General features: G+C 42.0%; 1 long non-coding RNA gene across 1 annotated transcript in view; it reads left to right on the top strand.

The window, feature by feature from the left end:
* The window catches only part of LOC308352358, a 70,749-nt gene extending 46,927 nt beyond the window's left edge, over positions 1-23,822 (top strand). The window contains exons 3-5 of the long non-coding RNA XR_013967657.1: positions 18,821-18,874; positions 23,034-23,144; positions 23,299-23,822. This is a non-coding gene — a long non-coding RNA (uncharacterized lncRNA). The remainder of the gene's footprint in view (positions 1-18,820; positions 18,875-23,033; positions 23,145-23,298) is intronic.
* The last annotated feature ends 2,706 nt before the right edge of the window (positions 23,823-26,528 follow it).

The raw sequence follows: 26,528 nt of genomic DNA, 5'->3' as shown, positions 1-26,528 counted from the left end.
TTAAAGATGTTATTTATTTATTTGACAGAGAGAGATCACAAGTAGGCAGAGAGGCAGGCAGAGAGAGAGGGAGAAGCAGGCTCCCTGCCGAGCAGAGAACCTGATGCGGGACTCGATCCCAGGACCCTGAGATCGTGACCTGAGCCGAAGGCAGAGGCTTTAACCCACGAGCCACCCAGGTGCCCCTGAGCCATTATTTCTTAATGCATTCTTTCAGCATCATACTCTTTCTCCTCTTACCCTGAAATTTCAAGAAGTATGTTATACCTTTTGTTATTGTCTCCTGATGTTCTCTTCAGTTGTCTTCAGTGTTTTTGCACTTTGTTACTCAGATCGGATCATTTCTGTTGGCCTCTCTTCATGTTTGTGGACTCTTTCCCTTGTCATACCCTTTTGGTTTTTGAACCCATCATTGAGTTTCTTACTTATATTTTTCAGTTCTGAAGTGTTCATGTGGTTCTCCTTTATATCTTCTATTTCTTTGTTGAGAGTTTCAGTTTTAACATTTTTCCAGCAGTGTTTGCAAATGCTAATTTGAACATTTTTACAATTACTGTTAAAAGTATTTTCCAACCTCTGTGTAATCTCAGTGTTTGCTTCTGCAGATTGTCATTTTCCATGTGAGTTGTTATGTGCTGAGTAATTTTATATCCTGGACATTTTGATATTAAGTTATGAGACTCTTGATCTTCCTTCAATTTCATGGGAAATGTTATTTTAGTTACAGACGGCAATTGAAAGGGCTAAATTCAGGTTGTAAGTTCCAAGCCAACCCACATTTTGTTGCTGTGGTTCCAATGTCAGTTCATTTTTTAAAGGCTTTGTACAGTTCTGTGGATCTGTCACAGTGAATGCCACCCAATGGCCAATCTGGGGCATGAACAGTGGTCTGTCAGCTTAGTTCTCAAAATATTTGGTATTATAATTAGAATTGCATTCACATACGTGCAACACGGAGGTTCATAAACAACTTTATGGGCGGCTTTCCTGAGCTCCTCCTTCATCATGGTCTCTTTGGTTCATTCAGTTTCCAAGAGCCTCTTGTTTTCACTCCTCTGGCCAGAAACTTGGTGTTCTAGTTATCACTCTATTCTGTACACTTCCACGGTTCTATCAAAAAATGGCCAAGCCATGGGAGGACAGAAAGGGTGAAAGCAATGGGAATTTGCCTCTCACTATGGGAATGCTTGCTCCACTGAATGGAGAGATAAGTTTTTATCTGTTATTAGTCAGGGTCCTCCAGAGAAACAGAGAGAAGGATAAAGGGAGACACACACACACACACACACACACACACACACACACACGTACACACATGTACACAGAAACAGAGAAAGAGAGAGCTTTATGTTCAGGAAGTGGCTCACATGACTGTTGGGGTTGATAAGTTTAAAATCTGCAGGGCAGGCCGGCAGCTTAGAAAGCCGGGGAAGTTAAGGTTACAGCTCAAATCTGAAGGCAGCATTCCCTCAAAAAAGGTGAAGATGAAATCCTTCTTCTTGAGGGACCTCAATTTTCTTTTAAGTCCTTCAACTGACTGGGTGAGGCTCATTCACAGTATGGAGGATGATCTGCTTTACTCAAAGTCGAATGATTTAAATGTTAGTCTCTTCTAAAAATTACCATTATGGTGTCACCTAGAGTGGTATTTGACCAGATGCCTGGGTAATGTGGCCTTGTTAATAAAATTAACCACCACAAGTCCACCTTTTGTCAACTTGACACCCATATACAGCTTTTTAAACCACACTTAATACCAGAACAGACAAAGTATTTGGGTGATGGTCATTCTTCTTGACATCCTGTAACTTAAATCTTATCATGTAAAGCTAACAATACTTAAATACCCTGATGTAAAGTTAATACATCTTACGTTATATAATAAAAGCAAAGGAGAGAGAAGAAAAAAGATATTCTCTTGATCCACACACACACACATTCATAACAAAATAAGAAATACCCATGAGAATCACAAATGACACCTCCTCAAAGTTTTGTCTCCTTCAGTTTCCTATTACCAGCTACTTCCCAGCTGCGAGAGGACTGCTTGGGGGCTGGGTCGGGAGAGAATAGAGAAAAGAAAAATAAATAAAATGAAGGATTTTCCCCAGTCTGTGCATTAGGAGTTCATATCCCAGCTGCTTGAGCCAGAGCCACAGGGCTTCTTTTATGGTTGTGACTTGAAGTCAGTTTCCAGGGTTTGGGATGTGATGAACACGGGTGAGGAGATACTGGAGGATAAACGGTAAGCTCACTGCCAGATGAACGGCACTTCAGATCTGGGCTCTTTGCCAATCTTTCCAGGCTATTTTCTTCTCGGGGTCCTTAGATAGCTGGCCCATGCGTTCTGTCCGGGTTTATAGTTGTGATCACTTGGGCAGAAAGGGTGGGATGTGCTTCTTTCATCTCACTCAGAACAGGGACCTTCCACCTATTTTTTTTTTTTAACCTTATTTAGTGTTACTTGCTAAAGAATTTTAAATTACACATGTGGCTCATTTTTGTGGCTTACATCGTATATACATCAGATATGGGCTGGTCTAGAAGTTTGATGGAAAAGAAAAAAATCCATGTAATTAATATTAAGTACCTTCTCTGTGGCAGACATTTTGCTAAGTGCTGGGAAATCATACTGAGTAAGGAAGACTTAGTTCTTCTATCACGGAATAGTCAGAGAGAAACAGACTTTAAATAAATAAGCGATCGTACACACACATGTATACACACACAAAACCATACCATTATGTTTGAAGTAAGCACGATAAATGAAATACTCTGTCACAGAGTCCCTAGCCTGGGACTGTGGCCAGGATAGAGCACTATGGAAAGTATCCCTAAGGAAGTAGCCTTCAAGGCAAGGCTTGAAGGTAAGTAGGACTTTCCCACGTGAAAAGGAGTGAGAAGGAGCATTCCTGGCGGATGTATCCCCACGGGCTAAAGATTTTAAAACCAGAAGGCGCTTTTCCCAAGGAGAAGAAAGAAGGCTGGTGTTGATGGGGCATAAGGAAAGCGGGGGCTCCTGTCTGTTGAGCAAGGTATGCAGACCAGCCTGAGGAAGAGCCCACCAAAAAAAGGTCCCTAATGTACACCCAGTGGCATGGTTCTCCACCAGAGCATCTCGGCTCCTTTGGTATCCCCTTCTGAGAGGAAGCAGGCCCAGAAAAACATGCCCCAGTATTTCTGGAGACTAAATAGAAGAGTTTCAGAAGTCTGAGAAGATCCATTTTTTCCTAGACTACCTCCCCTGCATTATAGCCAGTAGAAATGTCTCTGGTGGGAAAAAAAGAAAAACAGAGAAGAGAGGACTATCTGTTGTCATCCTTTTTCCACGTGTCTGCCTGAGGACCACGGAGACTAAACCCTCAAATTGGTGAAGTTACTTGGCAGTTTCTCTGGCACAATACCCTCATCATAAAGGCATATGATGAACAACTATGAGGTCCAGAAAACTCATACGATGAGTACGAAATAACAAAGCAAGTTAGGAGCCACAAAACAAGTAGAGAGCCTAGAACTCCACCATGTTTGCCATAGAGCAGAAGTACTGACCCTGACATCTTTGCAGACCAGGCCCCCTTCCATTTCCCTAACTCAGCTCACACTGGCTGTGGGACAAAGTCTTTATTCTTGTGGTCTTCTCATATACAACCAAAATACTGCAGGAGTTCTTCAAAACCACAGCCCTGGTATAGATTACCCAACTTCTGTGAGTTCCCCACCAAAGAGTGGGATTAAATCAGTTCTAGAATAGGACTTAAAAACCTATATTTGAATAAGGTCATACTTACCTAAATAAACTTTAAGAGTCCTATGCTCAAATTTTTATGCTAAAGCTCCCCATTTCCCACTAATTCATTGTGTCCACACTAAACCTACTGCTACGAGTTTTTGGTTTCCTTTGTTCCAAAACAAAACAACATTAAGAGCCTGCAATGTATAATCAGCTTGACACTTGTGAGTATCTGCATTCAGATCCATGGAGGGGCTTTGGGGCTTGGATCCCAGTTTTTCAGGCCATCAGAGGCCTTTGGACATGAGTTATGACTTTTCCACTTCTGGAAAAGAGAAGTCTTTTTCCTAAATTGCAGCAGCCGTATCTGGTGAGTAATGGGAGCATTTATACCTAGAGTCACAGAAAGAGTCCAGCCCAGTTTGATATTTATGAGCTGACATTTAGTCCGATAATGGAGGGCTTTCATATGTTTATTTAATGGCCAGTCCCAGTAAGGGTTAAGAAGAAGGGATGAGATCCTGGGGAGCAAAGGCCCATCTCACACACATGACCAGTGTTTGTCCCCCAACTTCACAGGCAGACCACAGATTTCCTTCTCACTGTCGGATAAACCCACACTTGGTGATCCCTTTTCTGTACATGTCTGCTGCTCACAGAGTAACCGGCAAGCACAGAAGAGAAAAGAATGATCAGCAATGAAAAGTTGGCTCTTAGAACGGTGCCAAGAGCTGGGCAGACACTTGAAAGTGGGCCTTTATCAGAAAACTCGGCCCAAGTCAGAGGTTTACAACCTGGGAACCACTTTCACTGAAGCAAAAGGCAGAAAAGACTGGTTATAAATTGAGGCCGGCCGAGAGGGATTGTCATCCTTCCCACTGCTGGCCAGAGAAAAGGCAACTCTCTAGTCACTAGGGAGGGGCCGCCATGTCTTCGGCAGCTGCTCCGTGGGGAGCTCCTTTCCTCCTACCCCATCGCCTGTTCCCTTACTCCACAAACTGCTGCTCATTCAAGACCCCAAGACTTCGTGAATTTTGGCTTTTGCTGGCAGCTAGCACTGCAGGTTGCCAACTAAGAGTAATGACGTTCCAGGAAAGGCCAAGCTGCGTGAGCTCTTCAGGAAGTTGTGCCTGGAGAAGAAAGAGTGTAGGACAGATAATGTGGATGTTTACAAACATCTTAGGGACCTCCAGAAGGCAGCGGGGGTTAGGCTCCGCCATGCAGAATTGTGTGAGGCTTGATTTAAGGCCAGCTGTTTTGTCCTCTTGCCACAGTGAAAACAGGCTCCAGATCACGAAAGTTTGAATTTGCCGAACATTGCAATCACAACCTGGGAGTGAGATGTTAGCTGAGGTAGGTAATCACTCTGCCAAGACAGTTCCTTTTTTCCCTTACAATATGTATTTTTCCATCTGTGAAAATAATATAGCATCATTGCTAATCTAGTCATTGTAATCATTAACCAGAAAATCGCTTTCCTTTATATTTATGATTTTAAAGCCCACTGTAATATTAATTATTATTTCATGACACCCAGATTCTGTAGAACTTTCCAGGAAAATATGACTCCAACTCTAAGGGAAAATGAATACATGAGAAATCCCATTTTGACATAGCACTGGAACACTTGTGTTCAATTAGATAAGAGACACCTGCCCTTAAGTCTCCCCATCCTTGTATTCACATTTTCAAATTTGTATTTCCTTTGATTTGTCGTACCAGAATCTCTCTTTCCCAGACTGAGATATGCATGGCAATAGTCAATGGTTTCTACTCTTCCCTTTAGATAACCATTGAGATGTTTTCCAATTAAACATTAGGTGGGAGAGCGATTAATCATGTTCAGAAAAGGTCAGTTGCATTGTGAATCCACCTTTCTTAGCTATGTTCTGAGTTTTCTTGGCCAGCCAGCAGCAGAACTGATGAGGGTGGGGTTGGAGACACCAGGGAAGGAGACACCAGGGAAGGAAGACACAGATTATGACAGGAGCTGGGAGCTACTGCCTCAAGGTCCTTGTGGGCCAGAGCACTAGGCAGGGCAAGATGGGCGGCCCTCGTGCTTGCCCAGCCAATAAAGAACCTGATGACAGCCAACAAAGACATCCATGTGGTGATCCCACTGTGAGCTGCCCATTTCTCTCAGGGTTGGAATATTTGGAAGATGAGCAGGCTTTTAGCCGCTCAAGAAAATTTGCCTCCAGTAGAAGAGAGATTTCAAAAGCTCCTTCTCCTTCTCCTTGTTCCTGGGCCTCTGCCAAAGTCCAGGCATATTCTGGTAACTTCTGGGAAAGCCACCTTCTTCCCTCAACAGAAAAACAAATCAACCCAACATTCAGACCAGCAGATGGCTTCCAGGGAAAATATAAATGATCCACCTGCTGAAGCAAGATGCTGACATAAAGTTGGATATATTTGCAGATGACTCACAGTGATGGCTTTCTTGCGGTTGTCAATGCGCAGGCTTCTCATGCCCCTGTAATTGCAGGGTGGACAGCTCGGCAGGCAACATAGCCTCACTGTCTCTTCCTGGGGGGACCTCAGGGATCTGTCTCTGCCCTGACTGTGGGCTCTTCCGTGCCAGGGATCTGGCCTCACTTTCCTGGTAGCCACGGTGCTCAGCCCACTTCCTCCCTGTGGCCGGCACTTGTGAATGCTTGTGGAAATGAATTCGAATCCAAAGCAATAGATAAGAATGACAGTCTTTCCAGTTGTCTTTCAGGACTTACGTAGGTGGGTTTATTTAGAACCAGTCTATTTGGGAGTCGGTTCTGGGAAAGGCTAACTAAATGCTACTCTTCCTACACTACTAGGTTGTTTTGGCTAGATTCATAGAACCTCATATTTAAGGGAGCTTTTCGAGGTTACCTGGTCATATGGCTCTTCTGAACACATGTATGCTTTTTTCCTCCCGGGCAGAAGTGGTTCTTCACTCTTGTAAAAGGCACGTACCCCATCACGATCTCACAAGGAGAAATCCTCTTTCATCAAATAAAACCTATACTTAGATTTCCAAATCAATTCTAGTTTATGGATGAGAATTCTATTCTTCTCTTTCCTTTATTTATAAAGGAAAACAGGAAAAAATAGGAGGGTGATATAACTGTAAAGTATCATATAGTAATCCTTAGTTGCATTAATTTTTAACAGTAGAAGACATTTATAGTGCCTCATTTTAAGTTAAATCAAAGAATACCAAATCTATATAGTGTAGTATTTTGTGTGTAGTCCATATAAATAATGCCATGTCAATAAACAACTTTATTGACTACGTACCATGCCCCCCCCTTATTTTACGAAGAGAAATACTAGAGACACAGAAGCAAAAGGCATGTCTATGAATATGTAGTGGCAAAGACAATGAAAGGAGAAAGAGACATAAACAGAGACTGAGGGAGAAACAAATTCCAGGCAAAAAAGAATTAATAGAGGAAATGGAAAATAAAGACAGAAAAGAAGCCAAGGTAGGGAGAGGAACCAGAGGAGATTCTGGAAGAAGTAGGAAAAGAAAAAAATAGAACAAGGAGCAAAGAGCAATGAGGGGCAGAGGAAAGGAGAAACAGCAAAAAGAAAGCGTCATGTAAGAAAAACTAACCATAATAATAGAAAAGAATGAACTTTTAAGTCTTTTTTTTTCAAAGATTTTATTTACTTATGTAACACACACACACACACACACACACACACACACACACACACACACACAGCACAGCAGGAGAGTAAGAGGGAGAAGCAAACTCCCAGCTGGGCAGGGAGCCCAAGGCAGGGCTCGGACCCAGGACATGACCTGAGCCGAAGGCAGACGATCAACTGACTGAGCCACCCAGGCACACCTGAACTTTTAAGTCTTATTTTCTGAGTTTAAATACCAACTATACTTCTTACTAACATGCAATCTTTACTCAGCCTTCCTCATCTCTCAAACAGTAACAGTGGGAGCACCTCCTCCAGAGTCACTGTGAAGTGTTGGGGCATTGCCAGCTCGCTGAGCATTTGTTCCCATCATCCACGGCTAAACCATCCCCCAGTCTGGGGCCTGCATAGCTGCCGGGGTGTCACAGTCACTGTCAGACTCAAGTAATAGGCATTTGTGAACACCTCCTACTGATTTTTCAAATCTTGAATATGAAAGATCTTCTTCTAATGCCATACCTTTTTTTTTCATATTTGGATAATCAATCTGTTCAAAGTATAATTATGGTGAGTAGATTTCTGGAATAGTCTGGACTTCAAGTATTCTTTCACACTGTCACCGTAAGTAACACTGTGACCACAAGCTCCTGCTTCCTCACATACACAAACACGTTATGCTGTTGCCTTAGCATCAGGGGGCAGAAATTGTCTGGGCTAGGAACACAGGAGGGCTAAATCACGTGCTGGTCAGTGGCAACATATGCTTCTGGAAGTCTTTTAAGCAAAGCCTGTACGTGGGCAAGTGTATCATCTCCATGATGAGCCCCAGCCCCCCAAATGAAATTAACTTAGGAAATTTCTTATTTGTTTTTCATTTCCATGCCGCCCTCCTCAGCCCTCCATTCCTTACCCACCAGCTAATATTTTGCACACCCTACTCTGGCATTTCAGATCAACCTTCAAAATACCAAGGTTGGATGCATGGTGTTCTAGAGTGAACAGCTGTGTGAAAGTCCCTAAAAGTCAAGATGGGTCTAAAGCCTGGACAAACATGGTGTTTGCCCTGGACAGCTCAGACTTTCTGAATTCACACAGTCATAAAACAGACAGAACTTTGTGTATCATGGTCTGGCCCTATCAGATTTCTCCACTGTTGTGGTGAACCTATAATCAACATTTACTACAAAAATTGATATGTCTTTATCATTATTATTTTCAAAATTGCGCCTTTGGTGCAACTGACTCAGAGTGAAGTACAAATACTAAAACTAATTAAAATTCATAAAACACCAAATGGCAGCAGTAATTAAAACAACTTAATTTCCCCCTCGGGGTAATCCAACATAAAATTTCATGGGAATCTTCCAGTTGAGAAATCCCAAAGAGTTACATAAAGTTCACTCTGGCCCTCAGATAGTGTCAGTTCTCTGTTGTAGCTCAGCTTCTATACCCTTCTATGTACTTTGAATTGGGTACTTTATAAGGAGGCTATCAGATTCCTTATCATCCTTCTGCTGCCACTCCCTCAAATGTGGGAAGTGAGCGAAAATAATGGGTTAGTTTTATTCACTGCTGCTTCCCCTAAAGTTTCTCTCTCTTGCCAGGGGGATTTTGAACTAAGGGTCCTATGTAGACATGCAGACCCAGGGAAGGGAGGGAGCAGGGACAAACAGGAAACATTAAGATGTCGAAGAAATGGACAGGTGTGCTACAGAGACATGCGTCTGGGCATGAGGGTGTGGTGACAAGGGGACACAGGCGGGTCCTGTCAGGACTCAGTGCTATATCTAGTTTTCTGGGACACAATTGTTCAGCCATAGCTTTTTTTCTTTTTTTAAGATTTTATTTATTTGAGAGAGTGAGTGAACGAGAGAACATGGGCAGGGGGAGAGGAAGAAGCAGACTCCCCACCAAGCAGGGAGCCTGGAACTCCAGGGTCATGACCTGAGCCAAAGGCAGACACTTGACCAACTGAGCCACCCACGCGTCCATCAGCTGTGGCTTTTTAATTTTAAGTATTTTTTTTAAGATTTTATTTATTTATTTATTTGAGAGAGACAGTGAGAGAGAGAGAGAGAGAGAGCACAAGCAGGGGGGAGGAGCAGAGAGAGAAGAAGTAAACTCCCCATTGAGTAGGGAGACCGATGCTGGACTCAATCTTAAGACCGCGTGATTATAACCTGAGCCGAAGGCAGACACTTAACCAACTGAGCCACTGAGGCGCCCCTAACTGTGAATAGAATTTTAAGTACATTCTACTACATGTACTATATATATGTGCATATGTATTATATACACAGTGTGTATATGTATTATATACTACAAACACCTGTGTACCCAGTACCCAGCTAAAAAATTGAAAACTAAAAATTTACTGAAATCTCCTGTCTCCCTCCCTGGTTTCAGATTTCATTTCCTCCACACACACAGAGCAGAGCGTTATCAGCAACCGGGGTGTTCAGAAGAGCTCCCCATCTATTACACAGAGAGTAGTATTTTGTGTGTTCATGTATTTACTTAAAATACTATGTAGAATTGCATGAGCATTGTTTTTTTGTTTGTTTTGGGTTTTTGTTTGTTTTTTTTTTTTTTAATTCAAGGCGAGCTTCCGTTAGTATCACTTTTCAGGATAGTATTTTCTGCCACTAAATGGCTGGGCATTGTGACATTCATTAAATCATGAAGTGATTTGGGCATTCATTAAATCATGAAGTGATTTAATCTGGAGGTAAAGAAACAAAAGGAAAGCTTATTTCCTATCAGCAACTCAAAGCTCTGTAAGGGCAAGAATGACACGGCTGTCTAGTACTTCATTTTATTTCCAGTACCCAGTGAGACTGACTGACATGTAGCCAAGGCTCAGCGAGTATCTGTCAGGTGAACAGATGGGAAAGCCAGACAAAGAAGAGAGCACTAATGCCACTGTCACGGCTTGGCCTGCTACACGGCTGTTCCCTCTGGTAGCTCAGTTTGAGGGCTGAGAAAAGTCCTTCACTCTCATAGCATATTAAGGGCAGGGACCTATTTCCATTGAGGAAATCTGCAATGCATTTTGGGCCTCTAACTAGAGAAACAATGCTATTCCAATTTTCTGAACTCTAGTAAAAAGCAGCCAGACGGGGCCCCAGTCCATTCCCCTGGTGTTGAAGAGAAAAGGAGAAATTGTTGGACAAGAGGCTAAATTATCTTGTTTGAATGATTGGATTTCCTTGAAATACAAGGTCACATATGGCCAACGGAATTCTTTCTCCTCATAAAGAAGTCCAGATCAAAACAACGGAATTGAACCCAAATTTCACAGTTCTTTTCCCTCGAGGCTCGACTCAGAAGCTCAGAGACATCAATGACCGATGATTTTTATGACAAGCCCCAGTCTTGGCATAATGGGGTCCCTCACTTAGTTTTAAGGCCCTTTCATTGGTGATATAACAGCTCTGTTGTCGGCAGCCCTCGATGACATCATAGTCATAAAACTGAGCAACAGCAAGAAGATTGTCTCGGCGGCGGAGTGGGGACTGTGAGGCAGCCAGCGCCGCGCGGTCCTGTGTTCTTTGTTCAGCTCGAGCCCAGGCGGCGCTGGCCACCCCCGCTTGCGGCCGCTGCCCCCCACTACCGTGCGGGCGGCTCAGCCACCACTGCTGCTCCCGGCTGCGAAAGGCGAGCGGGCTCTGACCCCGTCCTGCCAGCATTCTCTTCCGCTCCGGCCCGCAGGCTCGGGAGCTCAGGTGGCCCCATCTGGGAGGCCCCTGGATGAGTGTCCAAGGCAAGAAACATGAAATTTCATCATCAGAGATGTGGCCCTTTGCAAATCAAAAACGTTCTAGCTTACTTAGACTATCCTGAATAGTCCCGGAAGAGGTCAAGCAGCTGCCCGTGCGGAGAAGGTACGTGTGCTGGTATCACACACCCGACTCCTGCCCGCGTAACCGGTGTGTCCCCACCGGCCGGGACCCAATCCCACCATGAGCCGGGCAGGCGAGGCGCATGCGCTCAGCCACAGGGCCGGCTGGGACACGGGGCGCACGCGCAGCTCAGCCGCGGCAGGAACAGCCGCGGAGGCGTGCGCAGAGTTCAGTCGCCGCCGTCTGTCCTGGCCCGGGAACGGAAGGTTGTTCACTCACCCTCCATTGGCCTCAAATGCTATTAAAAGCTATGAAGAACAGAAATAATGGAACATAAAACCGCACCACTGTGGAGACAGAACGTGACTGCAAACATCTGCGGAACTCAAACACCAGCGTCCCTGGTAAGAAGCTGACCTGGAAATGGCTTTAACAGAAGGTGAATATGGGAAGTCACAGCCTCAGAAAGCAGCGCTTCAGCTCCCAGATGCTCTAGGGACGAGGAGCTTTGCCGCGGATGCCCTGAGCCCGTGCCTGCCACCAGACAGACCCCGGCATTTTCTAGGTCGGCTACACTTTGGTCCTGACTCCTCAGCATCTCGGAATAAAAAACAAGTGATATCCAAACAGGGTCTAGGGGTTTTGTTCTCTCCGAGAAGCTAACGGGGTTCCTTGAAGGCCCCTGAACTGAGTGCCCTTTCTATACTGAGTTTTGCTTCTCCGAAGTTTAGCAGAGCAATGGGGCCACTCAGTTTTCCGGTCCTTGGGGCAGTATTTCCTCCTTATTAAACAGCTAGAGTTTCCTGAGTGTGATCTTCAAAATCTGCGCTGCAAAATCTCCACGGAATTCAAGCCAGCCGACCTCCATTTCCTCAATTACAGTGGGCCAGGAACGCTCTCCTTTCCTCACAGGGGTGTTGTGACTTTTAATTTGTCTTGCAAGGGTTCCTGAGGTCCTATAGAGCCACCTTCACAGGCTCCTCGCTCTGGCTCCCGCAGCCTCTTGGCTCTGCCCTGTTGTAGGGACCAGAGCCAACTCTGCTGGACCTGGGGCTTCCTTCTAGGGCCATCTCCTCTCCTCGTGCCTTGAACCTGTGAACATGCTGGCATGAGCTGACCTCATTGGCCCTTCTGGAAAAGTCTTAATGACGGCATCTCTGAACGAGTTCAACAGGAATAAATCCTCCCACTCCTTCTGAATACCACTTAATCACCACCTGTGCCTCTGCTCCGAGTCCCTGAAAGATTTTTATCCTCAGGCGTGTTCAGCCGGTGTTTCTCAGAGTGGGTTCTGTGGGACGCTCATTCTACAGAATACTGATAGGAGCACATGCTGCACTCACAGCCTGCTTGCACACATCTACAGTACATGCCATGCAGCTGTTGCACACTGCATGCGATATACACACTCATCCCCTTGCACACACACATATGCTGCACACTGCATGGATGGTGGTCAAGAAAGTATTGAGGAACCTAATCCGTGTAAAACCAATATTTTGCATCAGCTCACCAGAGACTTTACTATTCTAATATGCATTATCAATCTTTAAAAATTGGATATTAGTATGCAGTGTTTCCCAATCTACTCAAACACAGAGCTACTTCTTTGTGGAGAGGGCCTAAAATGACCAGGGGTACCATGGAACATGCTTTGCAGAACCCTCTATTACAGCAATTAGAAAAACCACTTACCCATCTAAAACTGGAGTGAGAGTAACAATTACTCTCAGTAATATTAAAAACAAACATTTTCAAAAGCACTGAGAGATTAGGACAGGGGTCAGTGCACTATGACCCACACGCCAAATCTGGCCTGTGGCCTGTTTTGGTATGGCCCTCCAGCTGTGAATGATTTATATTTTTAAAGAGCTATGAAAACAAAACAAACAGAGAAACAAAGAAAATGCAACAGAGACCAGAAGAGGCCCACAAAGCCCTTCACAGAAAAAGTTGGCAGAGTCATTAGCTATTTGTGCTATTGAAACAATTTAATTAGGGGAGCCTGGGTGGCTCAGTCAGTTAAGCATCCGCCTTCAGCTTGGGTCATGATCCCAGGGTCCTGGGATCAAGCCCTGTGTGGGGCTTCTTGCTCATGGGGGAGCCTGCTTCTCCTTCTCCCTCTGCCACTCCTCCCCACCCCGACTCATGCTATCTCTCTCACTCTATCTCAAGTAAATAAATAAAATACTTAAAAAAAAAACTTAACCTTAATGAAAAAGTAAAGCTTCTTTTCTTAGTCACATTAGCCACATTTTAAGTGATCAATGATTGGTTACATGTGACAAAAACCCACCATACTGAAAAATGCAGTTAGAGAATATTCCCATCATTGCAGAAAGTTCTATTGCTTTGAACTGGTTTAGATGAAAATTTCTGTTGAGGTTCAGGGTAACACTATCTGTGGTTGTTCCTAGAATAAGATTTCCTTCTTTTTTTTTTTTTTTTTTTTTTTTTTTAAAGATTTTATTTATTTATTTGACAGACAGATCACAAGTAGGCAGAGAGGCAGGCAGAGAGAGAAGGGAGGAAGCAGGCTCCCTGCTGAGCAGAGAGCCCGATGCGGGGCTCGATCCCAGGACGCTGGGATCGTGACCTGAGCCGAAGGCAGCGGCTTTAACCACTGAGCCACCCAGGCGCCCCTAAGATTTCCTTCTTACTGTTGTTTTGTTTAAGGAATTTGATTGAGGCTGTGTGGACAATGTGAATCTTGCCAAAGAGTTCTGACTGCTTTCTGATAGATTTCCAGTTGAATAAGTTTGCCATCTGAAGCCTTCACTGGTATGTTGATCTTTCTTCAGCCCCCAGAAACTAGATCTATGGCTGGCCTCGTCCTGCCCCCAGACCCACATAAGCACCTAAGACGAGCCAATAGTCGACAGGAAGATTCTCACTAACCACTATTTACATAGTGTCGAGTCTTGAGTTATTTTGGCTTGCCTCCCTCTCCTTCAAGTTCCTGCCAGCCTCTCTGTGTTTCTTTCTTTCTTGAGTTTCCCTTCCGTCCTCCTTCCCTGCTAAATGTAATTCCCTTCACTTTATTATTCAGATGAATTTTGTTCCTCACCTTTTCCTTGGCTTTGGGCCTGTATTTACATATTTAAAGACTCATAAATATACTCTGCTAAACAAAATGTCTACTAAATTACTTTTCAGCAATATGGAAGAATTGGCAAAAGCCTTGAAATCCCCTCTCTGCTTTTTCCCACCAATATCTATAACTGGACAAGAATAGTATCAACACTGGGTTCCTAATGGAATATATATTACATCTCACTCACTGAAGGTTAAAGGCAGAGTTTTTGTCAAAATGGCATTTCCCCCTTGCTACCCTAGGAAATGTGTACTGTCAGCAACAGCAAGGAGAGCATTAGAAGAAAGAATGGGGTCAGCACCATCGAATGCCATGGAGACAAGTGAGGATGATGACTATTCCAGACCATTCTATGGGATTCCAAGAATTTCTTTAATAAACCATTTTAGGGCAGTAGTTTCCAAGCTAGATAATCTATTGGGTTACAAAATAAGTCTCATTAGATTCTAAAAGATAGATATTATGCAAAGTATCTTCTTTGACTATAATACAATGAAGTTAAAAAGCAACAATAGAAGTAAAACTGGAAAATCCAAAAACTTGTGAAAATTAAATAGCACACTTTTAAACAACCAATTGATCAAAGGAGAAATTACAAAGAAAGTTAGACACACTTAAACACAAATGAAAACAAAAACGTAATATACCAAAACTTAGGGGTCATATAAGGGGACATTTATAGGTTTAAGGGCTTACATTTAAAAAAAAAAACACTAAAAATTTCTTAATTCAACAACACAACTTTACAAGTTGGGGCTCTAGCAAAAGAAAAACAAACTAAACCCAAAGCTAGAGGAAGGAAATAAATAATAGAAAAATTAACACAGAGATAAATGAAATAGAGAATTAAAAAAAAAACACAGAAAATCAAAACAAAAAGTTAGGGCTTTGCAAAGATAAGCAAAATCGACAAATCTTTAGGTCTATAGGACAAAAGAAAAAAAAAGAGAAGACTCAAATAACTAAAATCCAAAATGAAAATGGGGATATTACTACTCATTTGGCACAAATAAAAAGAATTATTAGAAAGAACTATGAATATTAGTACACCAACAGATTACCTAGATGAAAATGGAAACATTCCTAGAAACACAAAATCTACCAAGACAAAAATCACAAGAAATAAGAAATCTGAATAAACCTGTAACTGGTAATGGAATCAGTAATTAAAGTCTCCTGACAAAACAAAGCCTGGACCTGATGGCTTCATTGATGAATTCTACCATTTAAAAAAGAATTCATAACCATTTTTTCTCCAAAATTTTCAAAATAATTGAAGAGGAGGAAGCACATCTTAACTCATTCTATGAGCCCAGAATTACAGCATCAAAGTCGGACAGAGACCCTACAATAAAAGAAAAGTGCAGATCAGGATTCCTTACAGACATTCATCAACAAACTACTAGCAAACCAATTTCAGCAGCATATTAAAAGGATTATATCATGATCAAGCAGTATTTATTTCTGGAATTCAAGGATGGTTCAACATACAAAAGTCAATCACAATGCACCACATTGACAGGATGAAGGAAAGGAACCACGCAATTATCTCAATGGATGCAGAAAAAGCACCTGACAAAATTCAACATGCTTTCATGATAAAAACAAACAAACAAACAAACAAACAAAAAAAAAAAACTTCACAAACTAGGAAGAGAAGAAAACTACCTCTACAAAATAAAAGCCAAATATGAAAAACCTATAGCAAACATATACACAACAGTGAAAGACTGAAAGCTTTTCCTCCAAGGTTTTCCCCTTGCTCCTAAGCAAGACAAGGATGCCCACTCTCACCACTTCTATTCAACTTAATCCTAGAAATTCCAGCCAGAATGGTTAGGCAGGAAAAAGCAATAAAAGGCATCCAAACTGGAAAGAGAGAAGTAAAGTTAGCTCTGTTTGCAGATGATATAATCTCATACGTAGAAAACAAAAAAGATAGTACATACAGAAAAAGGACTGTTAGAGCCAATAAATGAATTTAGCAAAGGAGCAGGATACAAAGTCAACACACAGAAACCAGTTGCAGTATACAAACAATAACCAATCTGCAAAGGAAGTGATGGAAACAATTCCAGTTACAACCACATCAAAAATAATAAAACACTGAGGAATTAATTTAACTAAGAAAGTGAAAGACTTGACATGGATGGAACTGGAGGAAATTGTGCTAAGTGAATTAAGTCAAGCAGAGAAAGTCAGTTGTCATATGGGTTCACTCATATGTAAAACATAAGGAATAGCACGAAGGACCATAGGGGAAGGGAGGGAAAACTGAAGGGGGAGAAATCAGAGAGGGAGATGAACCATGAGAGACTGGATTCTGGGAAACAAACTGAGGGTTTCAGAGTGGAGTGGAGTGGGGGGATGAGGTAACCAGGTGATAGGTATTGAGGAGGGCACATGTTGTGATGAATACTGGGTGTTATATGAATCATTAAACACTACATCAAAAACTAATGATGTACTATACAGTGGCTAACTGAACGTAGTAAAAAAATAAAAAAGAACACCAAAAAAAAAAAAAACCTGCAAAACATTGCTGAAAGAGTTTTAAAAGGCATAAACAAATGGAAACACATTTCATGTTCATGGACTGGAAGGTATAGTATTGTTAAGACATCAATACTTCCCTAAGTAACTTATGAATTTGATGCAATCTTTATCAAAATCCCAATGACATTTTTGCAGAAATACCAAAACCCATCACAAAATTCATAGGAAAGCTCAAGAGAACCTAGAGAGCCAAAATGTTTTTGAAAGAGAAGAACAAAGCTAGAGGACTCACATTTCCTGTCAAGACTTACTAGAAAGCTACAGAATACAATGAAAGTTATCATACTAATGTAAGTGTACAGACATAGAGGTCAATGGACTAGAATAGAGAGCCCAGAAGTAAATCCTCACATCTATGGCCAAATGATTTTCCACAAGGGTGTCAAGGCCATCCAGTGGGGAATGGAAAATCTTTTTATTAAATGATGCTGAATATCCACTTGTGAAAGAATGAAATGGGACCTTTACCTAACACCATAAAAAAAATAACTAAAAATAGGTCAGAGACTTAAATGTAAAACCAAAATTATAAAATTCTTGCAGGAAAACAGGGAAAATTCTTCATGACATTGGATGTGGTGATGATTTCTTAGATATGATACCAAAGGCATAGACCTGTATCAGATTTCATGAAAATTTTAACATTTTATGCATTATGAGACAGTATCAACAGAGTAAAAATACAACCTACAGAATGGAAGAAAATGTCTGCAAATCATATATCTTTTTTTTTTTAATTTATTTACTTGACAGAGATCACAAGTAGGCAGAAAGGCAGACAGAGAGAGAGGAGGAAGCAGGCTCCCTGCCAAGCAGAAAGCCCAATGCGGGGCTGGATCCCAGGACCCTAAGATCATGACTTGAGCAGAGGGCAGAGGCTTTAACCCACTGAGCCACCCAGGCGCCCCTGCAAATCATATATCTTGTAAGGGACTGATATTCAGAATATAGAGAGAACTCTCAAAGCTTATTATCAACAACAACATCAAAATCTGATGCAAAACTGGGCAAAGAACTGGAATAGACATTTCTCCAAAGAAGATATACTAATGATATATGTGAGAATGAAATACATGAGAAGATGTTCAACATCATGAATCAGTCAAGAAATGCAAATCAAAAGTACAATGAGCTACAACCTCACAAAGAAAGCTACCATCAACAGCCCCCCACCACCCAGAAATAACAATAACAAGGATGTGGAGAAGCTAGAGCCTTGTGCACTGTTGGTGGGAACATAAAGTGATGTAGCTGTTGTAGAAAACAGCATGGTGGTTCCTCCAAACATTAAAAATAGAATTACCACATGATCCAGCAGGTTCACTTCTGTGTATATACTCAAAAGAATTAAAAGCAGAGTCTCAAAGACATCTTTGAATCCCCCCTGTTCACAGCAGTACTATTCACAATAGCTAAAGCATGGAAGCAACCCAAGTGTCCATCAATGGACGAATGGCTAAGCAAAACATGGCATCTACATATGATGAAGTAAGTATTAGTCAGCCTTTAAAAAGTTTAGGAAATTTTGACATTTGCTGCAACATCTTGAGGACATTATGCCAAGTGAAATAAGCCCGTCACGAAAAGATGAATATTGTATGATTTCACTTACATGAGGTACTGAGAGTAGTCAAAATCATGGAGATAGAAAGTAGAAATGTGGGGAGAGGTTCAAAATGGCAGTTAGTGTTTAAAAGATGTGGAGTTTCAGTTTTACAAGATGAAAGGAGCTCTGCATATAGACAGTGGTGATGGTTTCAAAACATTATGACTGTATTTAATGTTATTCATTGACCACTTAAAAGTCATTAAGGTGGTACATTTATTTTCTGTGTATTTGGCCACAATAAAAAATTTTAAAAGAAAAATAAAAGTTCCAATGGCTCTTTGTTACCTTCAAAAAAATCTCCCAAATGGATTGTGCATATACGAGGCTTTTCCTAATCCTGTTCAAACTTTCCTTTTCAGGCTCATGTCCCACTACACCTGCCCGGGAGCCCAAACCTCCAAGCCCAACCAACTGTAAGCATGTTAGAACCCACTGAGGACATTCTGGTTCATCTGGGCTGTGTTTCCACACTCAATACACGGCCAAGTGCCTACCCGTACATGCCTGGGTCTTTGCACATGCTCTTCTTTTGCCTGGGATGCCCCTGACTGATAGTTCAGCTTGCTCTGATTCTTGGTAGTTACCACTAGCCACTAACTATCTGTCCATAAAGAGAAGAGCTTTGGTTTTTAAGAGATCAGTCTGCTACCACTTTTTCCAGAAAGGCTAACTTAGAACCTGTTGCCTCTATCTTTACTCTAAGAGATGAAATTTAAGTGAGTCACCCTTTATAAAAGTGCTGGTTTGACTGTCCTGGAAGTTGGGGTTCATGTGTGTTTTCTCGCTGAAGGTGGGAGGACTCCCCCAAGTAAGGCAACTACCTCACAATGTGCATCCAAACCCTGGCCAAGATCACAAGCGATCGAGCAATCCTTTTTTCTGACTGGCTAGGTGGTTAAACACACACACACACACACACACACACACACACACACACACACACAGTAATCTGATGACTTGGTCACTGAATGTGAATCTTGTATTGGCTTTCACAAATGACCTTTAATGGGAGGCCTGAGTACAGAGTGATAAAAGGCACAGGCTTTCAATTCAAACAGATGTGGGTTTAAATCTCAGCTTCCCAGTTTACCACCTGGTGACTTTGGGAAATTTGCTTAACCCCATTTTACTTCCATTTCCTCATCTGAGAAATGGGGATAAATATCACACAGCTTTGTCAGGAATTTAAATTTTTCTCACAAATGTGAGACATGTGAACAAAGCCTGCTGGCCATATATTGGGCACTCAATAAAGCTGTTGATTTTTATCACAATCTTACTGAGATAAAACTCAGTATTCACATACTGTACAGTCCACTTATTCAAAGTGTATAAACCAATGATATTTAGTATAACTACGCAACCATCACGATCAATATTTTTGATAAGCCAATGATATTTAGCGTAACTATGCAACCACCACAATAAATATATCGAAGCATATGAGGGATATGCTGTGGTTTAACATGCAATACCCAGTTAATGAAAGACAGTCACGACTGAGACCCTGAGTTACCCAAACTAGCTTTTGGTGCTGATTTAGCTCACTTCCCAGCTTCCCCTCAATCTGAACTGAGTAGACTCAGAATTAACTGAGAATTAAAAACAGCAACATAAAAGTTATTTGCCTTCTGTGGTGGGGAAATATGAACCTTTCAGTACTATTGTTCCCAAAAGTGACAGGAACATACAGCTCTATGTAAAGAAAAGGTGACAGTATTGCTATATATGACAAATTCTATCCTCAACCAGTTTCCCACTGTTCCGAACAAGGGAAGGCTCTTTTACTGCACCTCCTAGAATGTTCCTTCTGCTGCCTTCCTTTCATAATCATCGTTTTCCTTGTCATTTCTGTTTTTCCCATTAAATGCTGTTCTCTTGTTGTTGAGGAAATGAAATAGTGCTATTTCAGTAGACACACTCCACAGCCTCTAATACTCATATTCAATTGGTCTCCGTGGTTCAAGGCTTGGAAGCAGAGGTTGTGGAGGATAAGCTCAGAAGAACAGCGAAGTGCTCATTTACTATGAATGAAGCATTTGCAGGTCCAAGGGGAAAACCTATCTTGTGCACATCACTCTGCTACAGAGCCAAGACCCTCTTCTTGTCATCTAGCATGCAGACCACCTGCGACTCCTGAGGCCAAGGGCTCTCTGGAGAACCCAGCTGGACCAGCTGTGGTGCCCTGACTTCACAATGAAGCCATGTATTTCCCTTGGTGCTATTTTTCAGTATCTTCCTTCCCTCTTTGTCTCTCCCTGAAATCTAGCTTAAAGAGGTCTTGGAGCATTAAGAGTAGCTGTGAGGACGGTCCCTTAATTTTCTCCTCCTTGCTTACAAATGAGGAGCTTCGTAGCACATAGCATCTAGAGCACAAAATTCAACATTGAAATTATTGTGCCAAACAGGAGTATCCTGCTGCTAGTTCATTGCTTGTGAGCAAAGAGGGAAACAGTTCCACATGAAACTATACTTGAGGGAAGACCATCTCATTCATCCAACTCATTCCTCTTCTCCAAAGGGGAGAATTGATCTGGTTTGGTCAAGTTCAAAGACCTGTCAGTGAGCCCTGTTTTCTAGCAGTAGAAGGAACACCACAGTTTACAAGCATACATGGGTGTGGGCTCCCTTTCTCTGATAAAAAGACTCTGTGGCATTTCTTGGAGGGGCGGCCCCTGTTGCACCCAGGAAAGACCAAGGGTGAGAGGTAAAATGGGCTCTACCCAGAGGCTGCTTCAGGTTTCCATTTGGGGATACCTCATTTGAAGTGTGATAGAGACCAAAAGGAAGCATTCACAGACTTGCCCTCCATAGGACTGGCCTCTTTGTCATATCTCAAGTCGATGGCAAGAGAGAATTATACAAGGTTGGTACAGTGGACAGGATTCCATCAGAGAAACAGGAACCTTGCTAGGCAAAGCCATCACATAATTATTACTCACTCTGGAACACTTTGAGAGCAAACAGAGGCATTATTATTAGTGAGTACCAAAGATATAAATGGGACTGTCCAGGTAGACCAGATGTCACAGCAGCCTCACTCCAGAAATTTCAAGTAAGGAGAGCTTTCACAGAGAGAACTAAGGTTTCACTTCCACCAGAGGGGCTGGGAGAGCAAAGGTAAGGTTCAGGGCTGCTGGGACTGGCCCAGAAGCTGTAGCAAATCTCAGCAATTACTGTGCAAGTGACCACCAGTGCGTTCTGCTGTCAAAGTGTGTGGTTGTCAAGAACTTGCCTCTGCTTATCCAACTACCTGCAGCTACCACTGTTCTTCCAGAATAGCAGCTAATCCTTCTCATTTGTCTTCCAGATCTTATGCAAGAGCCAGTAGTTGGAAGACTAAGCCAGACCTTGCAAAGAGACTGTGGAAAAACCAATATTACCTGAGCCATGCTGACAGAGAAATGCTAAATTGCTAAATGGGTTTCTACGAAGAAGGGCAAAAGAGTTCATCTAGATGGGCAGAGAGGGTTATAGGAAAAGGAGGGAGAACTCTGGGCCGTTGCAGTCGGGCTTCATAGTTCTAAAGGGTTAGAAATAAATGAGAAGAGGGAGAAGCAAGAATAGGGCAGCTTACCCACTATAAAGAACTGGAGTGAGATAGAGGGGTGAGGAACCTTAGGACACTGCATGGGTTGAAGTAATTCAACCTTTCACTATGTCTTTTAGAACCTTCAGCAGAAGCTTACATTATTTTTCAAGGGTTTTTTGAATCAGTGTGTTTTGACTGTGATGCAATCAATACTCAGACATCCCCCCAAGTTGCATAGTTTTATGTCTAGGAGGGTGACAAGACATGTGGTTCAGGTCAGCTTTGTGAAGTTATACACTCTGGCTTGGGGCCAAAGTCCCAGCTAAAAAACAAAGTTTCTTCTTGTTCCACTTTTTGGTCACTTTCCTGTACCTATATTTTTCCCTTAGGGACACAGGGATAGACATCTCTGGTATGGGGCAGGACTGGAGTAATACTAGGTACAGGGCTATTACCTATACACATGCACCAAACATGACCTTGAATTCTATCAAGGCAATCACACCATTTGGGAAGGAAGACCCCACATGAGATTGGAAAAGAATTCAATAAACAAATGAAAATCTGAGGACCACAAAAGTTACAAGAGAGAAAAAGATAGCGGTGTTTATTCCTACTACTTAAACTACTCTCATTAACCATTTACTTAAATAATTGGTTTAATGTTTGTCTTACTTGTGAGGGTATAATCTCCATGAGCAGTGACCATGTATATCTTTACTTTTGTGTTCTTATGGCCTAACATGGTGCTAAGACTGGCAGAGCATGTTGCCTTTATATTTGTTAAATAATTATTCAAGATATAGACTACTAATTTCCTCCCAGTATCAACTCCCCATGTCGCGGCATTTCCCAGATGTTTTCCTTATTTTTTGCTTGTGTGTATGGTCACTTAATAAGCCCCCATCAGAGCCTGAGGTAACTTGTCCTGCTTTTTAGTGCTATGCCTTTGGGCTTTCCAACCACCTTCCAAAAAACCTATTTAAGGGAAAGAGCTTCTGTGGAATGGGTATGACTCCAGTTAATTTTCTGACCTTCAGAAATGTGAACACATCACCTAAGCTTTGCTGGCAACTTTTGGCACACTTGCCAGGAAGGATGGGAATTCCTGGGGAGAAAGATTATGTCACGTCCAAAGGAAAACTACATTGGTAAGTGCTTCCCCAACAGATGGACAGAGAGAACTCTCTAGAACCCAATTTCCTGCTTAGAAAGGATGTCAGTGATCAAAACAATCAGAACATTGGATTATAAAGTTTTTAGAATGTCTCTATGTCTACTTCTATTTCTCTTCCCTCCATAAAGCCATTTATATGAAAAAGGACTCAAGTACCCTCATTTGGGAGCAGAAACAAAAAGAAGTGCCAGAGAATGTGTTGTCTCCATCCTGGGGCAGGACTGGGAGAAGGGGACGATAACCTGCACAGAATGGAGAAAGAGTGGCTACCATCAAGTCAAGAGATGTGGGCGAGAACATGGCATCTGCTTTGAAGAAGGAAGAGCCAGTGCGTGACCTGAGTCTGCCACAGAAAGGCCTCTATCTGATTCCTCTGTGAATCTATTTTGCCCCAGCTGAGCAGTGGAAGCAGGACTAGCAAAATCAAAGTTTTATTGAACATGTAAATATTGGCTCCTTGACTTTAAGTTTCTCCGATACAAGTTGATCTTTGATTCTTTGACTAGGTTTTGTGTTTCTTTACAAGTCAGTTCCAAAACCCTGTCCTAAATATTGCATGTGTAGACTGACATTTTCTTCCCAGCTCCTTATAAGTCCTTTGGCATGACTGTATTTTTGTCCTCAATAAAAAATATATCACATTAAAACTAAACATAGAACATAATACTACATGATACAAAAGTCAATCTAAGAGAAACCCAATTACTCCAACAGGACATAATATAAAACCAGAGAGCAATGTCAGGGTCCTCATTAACTTACAAAATTAGAAGCATGCTACTGGTCTCAAATGCTTTTGTCATTTTTCAGTTGGAAATAATTTTTTTTGAACTGCTTCTGGAAGTAATACCAAGTAGATATTCTCAAAAGTGCCCCTAACACAACTCAAATACATTCTGGATAAATAACCATGAGCATATTTTTAAATTAATTGTGGAGCTAGCAGGAAGATAAAGGAACTCCCCAAAGATTTCCCTCAATCCCCAATCCCCAAAGAAAAAAAGTAGTGAATCGAAACACAAAGGAGTGAGCAATAAATGAATATAAAACCAAAGGCAGCCCTGGGCCAAATACTGATACGAACAACATAGAATTTAGGGGATTAACATTTGCATGCCACAAACAGGAGATTAAGCTATAGGCCTATACAGGGTCAGGGAGCTAAATCCGAGATCTCAGCCCTCAGCATTAAGCTAGAACAATCAAAAGAGATGAAAGAGAATGCAATGCCAGTTAAAGGACTGTGTGACAGTTATTACTGGTACTCATAAATACTTCTAACTCTCCTCCCCTTGCTGGACAAGTTTCCACCTTCTTGTTGGTGGTTGAAAACAGCTTCAGCCAATAGTCTAGGAGTGAAAGTGACACATGTCACTTTCATGTAAAACTCTTGGTGCTTAATTCCACAAGCTCTCTTCCTCTGCTATGGTAAATTCTAAAGCATTAATTCTAATGCATCATATTAAGTTGGAAATACTACAGAATTGAAGTAGTATGTGATCTAAGCAATCATATGGAAGACAATTTCCCTGAAGAGCTTCTTGGATCCAAATCATACTTTACATAAAATAATAATAATAATAATAATAACAATAACAACAACTTTTACGGTGTAAGTCTCTGAGAGTGTGGTATAAGTCACTGGTAGTTGTTTGTTGGAGTTTCTGGTACCCAGTATTAAGTAGCCTATTCTGACTGACAAAGTTGCCTGCAAAGAAACATGTTTTTTTCCTTCTGCTGCAAATGAGATAAAATAATAATGATTCTCACTACTAATTTACAATCATAAGTCTGCTCTCCTGCAGATCTAGAATTCAAATGCAACACAACCTACATTCTGGGAAATCTAAGCTCACAAACTGTAATTAAAATGTTAACAGATAGTTCATGTAAAACTCACCTGTTTTCTGAAGAAAATTATCACCAGTATTTCTACAGCTCATGTTCAACCAGATATGAGTATTCAGTAATAAATTTCCATACATTCAAGGAAACAGCTCCCTATAAGAAAAGTAAGCAAAGAAAGGACAAAAATTAGAGCCCCTCAAGGACCACTAATATTAAAATTATAAAATTCAGAATACAAAATCAATATTTATGGGGGGAGTCAAGATGGCGGAGAAGTAGCAGGCTGAGATGACATCAGGTAGCAGGAGATCAGCTAGATAGCTTATCAAACCATTGCAAACACCTACAAATCCAATGGGAGATCAAAGACAAGAAGAACAGCAATTCTAGAAACAGAAAATTGACCACTTTCTGAAAGGTAGGACTGGTGGAAAGTGAATCCAAAGTGACGGGAAGATAGACCACGGGGGGAGGGGCCGGCTCCTGGCAAGCGGCGGAGCAATGGAGCACAAAATCGGGACTTTTAAAAGTCTGCTCCACGGAGGGACATCGCTCCAGAGGCTAAACCGGGGGGAAGCCCAGGCAGGGTCAGCGTAACCCCAGGTCCCGCAGGGTCACAGAAGGACCGGGGGTGTCTGAGTGCCGCAGAGCTCGCAGGTATTAGACCAGGGAAGCCGGCTACAGAGACAGCCGAGGAGTGAGCTCTCAGCCTGGGGTTACCTTGAACAGGTCGCAGGCTGGGTGGGCACAGAGCGCAGCCAGAGGACAGGGAAACGGGAGTGAGTGGTCTCTTCTCTGAGGGTGCACTGAGGAGTGGGGTTCCGAGCTCTCTGCTCCTCCGGGCCGGGGACTGGGAAGCCACCATCTTCATTCCCGTCTTCCAGAGCTCTACGGAAAGTGCTCAGGGGACAAAAGCTCCCGAAAGCGAACCCGAGCCAATTACTTAGCCCGGCCGCTGGTAAGTGTGGTGCAATTCCGCCTCAGGCAGACACTTGAGAATCAATACAACAGGCCCCTCCCTCAGAAGATCAACAAGAAATCCAGCCAAGACCAAGTTCACCTACCAAGGTCAGCAGCAGAATTCCAGAGGAGGAGAAAGCAAAGCACGGAACTCATGGCTTTCTCCCCATGATTCTATAGTCTTGCGGATAATTGAATTTTTTTAATTTCATTTTTTTTTCTTCTGCTAAATTTTTTTTAACTTTTACCCTTTTCTTTTTTAACATTTTTTAACTAGTTTATCTAATATATATATATTTTTTTCTTTTTTATATTTTTTCTTTATTTGTACTCTTTTTTAAATTTTTTTTTCCTTTTTCTGAACTTCTTCTTACCCCCTTTCTCCCCTCCATGATTTGGGGTCTCTTCTGATTTGGTTAAAGCACATTTTCCTGGGGTCTTTGCCACCCATTTAGTATTTTATTTGCTCCTTCATATACACTTATCTGGACAAAATGACAAGGCAGAAAAACTCACCACAAATAAAAGAAAAAGAGGCAGTATTGAAGGC

Source organism: Martes martes, assembly GCF_963455335.1.
Source record: "Martes martes genome assembly, chromosome: 11".
Classification (NCBI taxonomy): Eukaryota; Metazoa; Chordata; class Mammalia; order Carnivora; family Mustelidae; genus Martes; species Martes martes.
Note: the sequence above shows the minus strand (reverse complement) of the source record. Positions and strands in the feature narration are given on the sequence as shown.